General features: G+C 41.6%; 1 protein-coding gene across 1 annotated transcript in view; it reads left to right on the top strand.

Annotated features, from left to right (window-relative positions):
• The first annotated feature begins 7,005 nt into the window (after nt 1-7,005).
• CCDC175 (coiled-coil domain containing 175) overlaps nt 7,006-7,352 on the top strand; it is a 67,504-nt gene continuing 67,157 nt past the window's right edge. The window contains exon 1 of the mRNA XM_032344359.1: nt 7,006-7,169. The gene's annotated coding sequence lies outside the window, so the exon portion shown is untranslated. The remainder of the gene's footprint in view (nt 7,170-7,352) is intronic.

The raw sequence follows: 7,352 nt of genomic DNA, 5'->3' as shown, positions 1-7,352 counted from the left end.
AGGAAAAGAATTCAGGGTGACGAGGTACATAACCACTGAGAGGTAGACCATACCTTTAAGAAGTTTGGTAATGAAGGGAAGTAGAGAAAGGGTGGCAGAAGGGTTCAGTAAGACGCCTGGGCAAGAGTTCTGAAGAACACATGAGGTGAGGGGGAGCTGATTGAGAAAGGTCCTTGAGGGGGTGGGAAGGAATGGGATTGAGAGCTGCGATGACTTACTTATATTTTTATTTTCCAAATGAGTCTGGAATGTCTCAACTGTAGCCATATATGGAAAGAACAGTCAGCCAGTGTTATCTGACATTTTCTAAATTTGCTAAAGACCAAAAAAGAGAGAGAAGACAGATTTTTAAATCAAATGGAGAGCTTACCTACTTCCGTGATCTTTACTGAATCATCTTCAGATGAATCATCATATCTAACACACTTTTTAAAAATAATTAAATTGATTAAAATAAGGGAAATAAAAATACTGCTACTTAAAGATCTTGAGTGTTGGAAATATCTATAAAAATGCTACATGAACTTTAACGATCATCATTGCTACTTTTCTAACTGAGGAGACCACCTGAAGCATCAGTGACTTAAGAGAATAATGAAGACATTCTTGCTAAAATGGCATTTTTGTTTCAGGCCCAATATCATAGTGGATTACTCTACAGATGCTCACTTAAGAAAATCACAACACCTGTAATTGATTATGATAATCTGTCCTACCATAAAGTGTTACATGAGGCAGACATAAACTGAACCACCAAGCAGCAGCCAGCAGGGAACAGCTTCATCTGTTCTCCAACAACATTCTCACAGCAGCATTGTGTGCACCACCAAATCCAAACTCCTGAGTTTAGAATTCAAGGCCTTTTTCAGTGAAATCACAATCCAATTTTCTTGCTGGGCTCCTGCTTTTCTTCTCTGCGCCCTCCATGCTCACCAGCCACACACCCCCGTGACTCTGCCTACATCTTCACCCTAGCCCCAACTCCCTGCCCTGGTGGTGTAGACCTGAGGCATCTCTGACACAGCTAACAGTGTCTCAGACCTGGAGTCAGAAGGATTGTTGTGTCACCGTGCCAAGGTTAGCCCCAAGATGATTGACTCTCATCTCTGTGTGATTTTCTGAAATATAGGATCATCATAATAATCACCCTGGAGAGTTATGATAAAGACTTCATAACTCATGGAGGCAGTTCTAAAATGTACATTTTATAAAAGCACAAAATGCTTTGGAAGTGGGGTACTACACTGCACCATACAGGAATTACATCTAGTTGTGAACTGTGCTTCAAAACCTAAACTTTCCCCTACCTTTAAGGCCTTTTTCTTGAGAACAGGGACCAGATCACATCCAAGTGTTTAACCAAAGCACTGATTAGTGCTGGTATGTGACAAAGCCTAATTGATCTGGATTGATCAGAGAAAGTAAGCTTGTAGAGAAGGAAAACGCAAAGAAAGGAGGATCTTGTGAGGTTGGCAGCTGACTTCTTTGCATTCCCACTTTTACTCTCTTCCTTTCCTCTTCTTTCACTTTCCTCTTTCTGTCTTGTTTTTCTTGAACTCTGTCTCCCCTTCACAAAGAGAATAAGAAGACTGACCCCCTCTCATGGTTCAAGTCTCCATTCTTCAGAGAGGCCCATCCTGGTGCTACCCATAGGTCTCTGTTGTATGATTCACTCAACACAATGTCCAGCACACAACAGGCAAAAAACCAACACATGAAACATGAAGTCTGATGTTGGCACGTGTGTGCCCATGGCTTTCTCTGGTGCCTGGCAGGCTTCTTTCCCTCTCTGCCAGCATTAAGCCTCAGAACTTTCCCTAACTGAACACTCCAGGCAGTCACTGCTGTCCAATAGAAATGACAAGGAGACAGAACCAATTTCCCACCTGTGGGACTGCAACTCTTGATTTAATTACAGTAATTTTCACAAAGAGTTAAATGACTGAGAGGTTTAAGGAAGGTGAGGGATATAGAAAGGACATTAGCATTTGTATTTCAGAAGAAATGCTTTTTATTTTCCATTTAGTAGAAGGAAAAGATAGGAAATACCATGGGGTCTGTGGTAAGGACATCGTTATTCTGCTGAAGCTTTGTAATTCCAATGTGTGAAGTTCCACTTTACAAATGAAGAATGGAGATGAAGAGTTTAAACTCCCTAAGCCAATCTAAAACCATTAACAAATTATGCAATTGGTATTTGATCCAAATCTCTCTAGCCCCAAGATATTGTTGATAATGGATGACAATAAGGAGTCAAGAGACAAAGGTGAAAAGGAGAACTCCGAACCAGGTGTTGTTCCAAACACCAACGTGGTCTGCCCACAGCATAGTTCCATCAAGGGCACTAATCCACCTATTTGCTTTCTAATAATCTGCCATTACCTAGGGGACTTGCTCTTCCTGCCGTTTTGCCATAACTAACTGTGTGATGGAGTCACAGAAGCTGAGAATTATAGTCTAACTATGTGACAGGCGCTTTAGAGGCAATGAGAAGTCCAAGGGGTAGGGAATCTTTGTCTAATGTATAATTGTCTTGCAGACCTAGTTGTAACGTCAATGCAAAGTCTTAAATGGGAGAGATCCTACCAATATAGGAAAGGACCAAGACACCCTTTCTATTCACTGCTAAAAACTTCACTAATTTCTTGGCAACTCTTAGGAAAGGCCCACCCAGCCAGCTATTTGGGGCCTGATGTTGAAGCTAATAAATATTAGTCTGGAGGACATATGTATGACTGACATTCCACTGGTAATCCTGTAGCTGTTTTGAAGCCTCTTCTCTCCTGCCAACTCTACAGAAGCTGGAAATCCAGACATTCACTGTTCTAAACCTCCTTTTCATGGGTGGTCTTGTGACCCAGCTCAGGCTACTGAGAAATAAGTGTCTTGAAAGGACTCTGGGCAGATTTCCTTCCCTGATGAAAGGAAAAAAGGGCTTCTACATGTCTCCCCTTTCCACCGCTTCCCAATTTGTACAAGGGCATGATGTCTAGGCTTATGATAGCCACCTGTGACCATGAAGCAACAAGCCAGAGGATGAAACACAACATGCTGAAGATGGCAGTGCATTAGACAAAAAGATCCTATTGATCAACCACTAATGGGGAGGCAAGCTCATGTGCCAGATATTAGGCCCTGTCCCTGGCACTGGTAGCGTCAAGAGTGAGGAAAACAGAGACCTGGTTTGCTAGAATCCTCACTTCTTTAGAATTTGAGCATGATGCAGTACTGAATCCTCATGGCTCCTGACATACTGAACACAAAGCATTGCAACCTGCAACCACTTTCCATAGGGGAGATGTTTGACACATATATCAAGAATGGTACTTTGGGGGAGCCTGGGTGGCTCATTGGGTTAAAGCCTTTGCCTTCGGCTCCTGTCATGATCCCAGGGTCCTGGGATTGAGCCCCGCATTGGGCTCTCTGCTCTGTAGGTAGCCTGCTTCCTCCTCTCTCTCTCTCTCTGCCTGCCTCTCTGCCTACTTGTGAGTTCTGTATGTCAAATAAATAAATAAAAACTTAAAAAAAAAAAAAAGAATAGCGCTTTGGCCGTGGCGGTCTAACCCAGGGTCTAGAAACAGAACTAAGAGGTTGAGGTTTTCCCTGGAGGTACTAGATTTATGGAAAGAAGCAACAACAAGAACAAAATCATTCTTGAAGACTATATAAACCTCAGATACTACAGAAATTCCAACGAGCCTAAATACAGGGGTATATATATTCCTGCACAAGTTAGGGGTCAAACTCCAGGCAGCAGCTGGGTTCTCCTGGCCCTGTCAGCAGCAAAAGGTAAACAAACAACTTGCTAACCACAACTCAACCAAAAAATCAACTTCAGCACGGGACTGGGGAATTCTAATATATTGTCCAGGCTACTAAGCAAAAGTCTGCCTTAAAAGTATTAACGGAAACAGAGATGCCTGGCTGGCTCATTTGGAAGAGCACATGACTCTTGATCTCCAGGTCATGAGTTGGAACCCCACATTGAGTATAAAGATTACTGAAGAAATAAATAAATAAACTTAAAGGAATTAACTGGAACATGAATGTATCATACTACTGAAATAAAAAGATGCACAAGAGAAGTAAGATGTGGCTTTTGACTCAGTGAACAGCATCTATAGCTAATGAAGGCTCAGAAAGCTTTTTTATATGCTCAACTATATTAAATTTGTATTTTGTTTTTTTATTTAAAAAAAGCTTTACTTTTTTTCTAATCACAAAGGTATACATGCTTATGGAAAAATATTTAAATACAGAAATAAAAAGTTCAATTTACCCATTGTATTAGTTTCCTATTGCTGCTATAACAAATCATCACACATTTAGTGGCTTAAAACAACAGAGATTTATTATCTTACCCTTCTGAAGGTCAGAAATCTCAGTGGGCTAAGGTCAAGGGGTCAGGAGGGCTAGGGTTCCTCTGGAAATTTGGGGGGAGAATATCTTTCCTTGCCTTTTCTACTTTCTGGAAACCATCTGCATTCCTTGGCTTATGGCCCTTCTTCCATTTTTAAAGGCAGCAAGGTAGTATCTTTGAGTCTCTAACCCTGATACTGATTCTCCTGTCTCTCTTCTTCACTTCTAGGGACTCTTGTGATTACAGTGGCCCCATCTGGATAATCTAGAATAGTTTCCCTATCTCAAGGTCTACTGATTTCAATCCCTAATTCCATCTGCAACCTTAATTATCTCTTACCATGTAACATAACATAGTCACAGGTTTCAGAGATTAGGATATCTTGAAGAGGCATTATTTTATCTACCACACCCATAATTTTACTAATCAGGATTAACCACAGTGAACATTTTAGTGAATAATACTTTCCAGACCAGTTTCCATGCATATGCATATAGAAATCTACTTCTATATGTTTATTTATGTGTGTGTATATATATATATATATATATATATATATATATATATAAATTGAATATTACGCTTGTCTTTTGCTACTTGCTTATTCCACTTGAGCTCTTGGGAAATGTGTGTGTATAAATTTATACCCATTATTTTTAATAGCTATCACTTTATCATTTTACCATTGAATTATGTTTTTTGAGTATATACCATGTGTTAAACACAGCATTAAGTGTTCACTTAATTTAGTCCTTACAACAATATTATAAACTAAGAGTTATTATTACCAACACTAACCCTTCAGAGCAAGGACACTGGAGGGCATTCATAGAAAGATCAACTTGCTCAAGAGACACCTCTTCCGTTTAGTGGTAGTACTCATTTGAACTACCCCATAATCATGTTCTTCACCATATGGTGACCTGCTTCCTAGGATATGCCAAACAGATGTCCCTTGGGTTATTTAAACCTAGTGTCCCACTATAAACCATTTTGGCTGTTTGTAATTTTTTACTATTAAAAGTAGCACTGATAAAACAAGATCATATGCATGTCCTTGGACATACCTATGATTTTTTTTTAAGAACAATTCTTCAAAGCATTACTATATGCTAAGATTCTTTATATGTATTTCCAAAATGTCTTCCAAAGTATAGTAATTCACACTCCCAGTGTCAACACTTTGAATTATTATTCCTTTTAATCTTAATAATATAATGAGGGAAATTGGTGTATAATTTTTTCTTTGATAATTTCTTTAAATGTTCTTTCACTATATTTTGGAGGATTTTTTTTTTCCTTTTATGAAGTGCCTATTCATGTTGTTTGCCCAGGTTTCTATTTGGGAATTGATTAAGTTCCCAAATAGAAAGAATGGTTTGGATTTTGTAAAGGTCATCCCACACAGAAGGAACCATGAGTCAAAACAGAAGCTGAAAATACCTCAGAAAGCATGTTCAGGAAAAAGACAGAAAATAGACACAAGTCATAAAATCCAGGGAGCACAGGGTGGCTCAGTCAGTTAAGCCTCTGACTTAGCTTGGGTCATGATCCCAAGGTCCTCGGATGGAGCCCGGCTTTGGGCTCCATGCTCAGCGGAGATCCTCCTTCTCCCTCTGCCTACTGCTCCCTCTGCTTGTGTTTTCTCTCTCTGGGACAAAAATATAAATAAGATCTTAGAAAATAAATAAATAAATAATAAGATCTTTAAAAAAAAAAAAAAAAAAGGTCATAAAATCTAAAACAAATCCAGTAAGGAAGGGGGGGTCACTGAATGCCCCCTTAGAGACTGGCCTCATTCATAGGCAATGGAGAGCAATGTGGTCCATATGAGGGATAAGTGGGAAGAATATGCTGGTAGCAGCATAAATTTTGGCTTGGGGGCGTCCAGTCTAGGTAGCCCATGAAGAGAGGAATTTCTCCCGGGGAATGTGCTACAAGGGCTATAGAAACGCAAGAGGACGTCAGGAAGACGCGGGAGAGGACAAAGCTGCCGCACCTTGCACGGCTGGGGCATGCGCGCCCCGACTGCTGTGCCCTGGCAAAGTGGGGGCGGCACCGCCTCCCACTGCTGCGGTCTCTGGAGCCCCCAAAACTACTGGGACTTGCACCCTACTGGGGTGGCCTGAAACTGCCACTCCTGGACACAGGAACAGAAATGGCTTCTTGGCCGTCTCATGTCCCGCCCGTGTCCCGGGTTGGCGGAACTTAGGAAACCATCTGGCAAGAGTTATTTGCGACATCTCTTTTCCAGGCTTCCTGCCTCTGCCACACCCGGGAGCGCCCAGAAAAGCAGGGAGAGATCTGAACGCCATAGACCCAGTCTCGCAAAAGCGGGGACCCAGGAGAGTGTCCCCGTCCGGGATATGGCTCTTCCCGGATTCTAGAACTAGTTTTGTTACCGACGTGCTAGGTCTTCTCCCAGGCAGTCCAGCGGAGTGATTCGGGGCAGAGGCTCAGGGTCCTCCAGGGAAAGCAGAAAATGTAACTACCTCAGAAGATTTTGTAAAAGTTAAAAGGGTTGTTGTAAAGGACTAAAAAGGTGCCTGCAGTGTAGTAAGCATTCAAGAAATGATAGCTGGTGTCGCTGTCACGATCTGATTTTAGCTTTGCCATCTGCAAACTTAAAAGAACAGGGTTAAGTCATCTTTGCTGATTTCTTGCCGGCTAGAGGAAAGAGGGACTGATCGTTGGCCTCAGTCTGAGCCTGGCACTGGGCCGAATTTTGGAGATGCAGAGAAAAATAAAGAATATCCCTGCCTCCAAGAGCTCACGGTTTGTTAAGAAGGAGGAAAACCACTGATTCCAGGTAAAACGTGCAAATGATAGACTAGATACAAGGAAAGTTCTAGAAGAGTACTGAGATGGGTTTGGCAGCAGAGTGGAAAGATCGATACGGACTCCACTTTAAATCCAAAATTATGCCCTGGGACCGTGGGCCGATCACTTAGTCATCCCTCCCAGTTTCCCAGTCTGGGAAAGCGGAGCTGGC

Source organism: Mustela erminea, chromosome 5 (genome assembly GCF_009829155.1).
Source record: "Mustela erminea isolate mMusErm1 chromosome 5, mMusErm1.Pri, whole genome shotgun sequence".
Classification (NCBI taxonomy): Eukaryota; Metazoa; Chordata; class Mammalia; order Carnivora; family Mustelidae; genus Mustela; species Mustela erminea.
The sequence above is the reverse complement of the archived record's forward strand: the minus strand, read 5'-3'. Positions and strand labels throughout refer to the sequence as shown.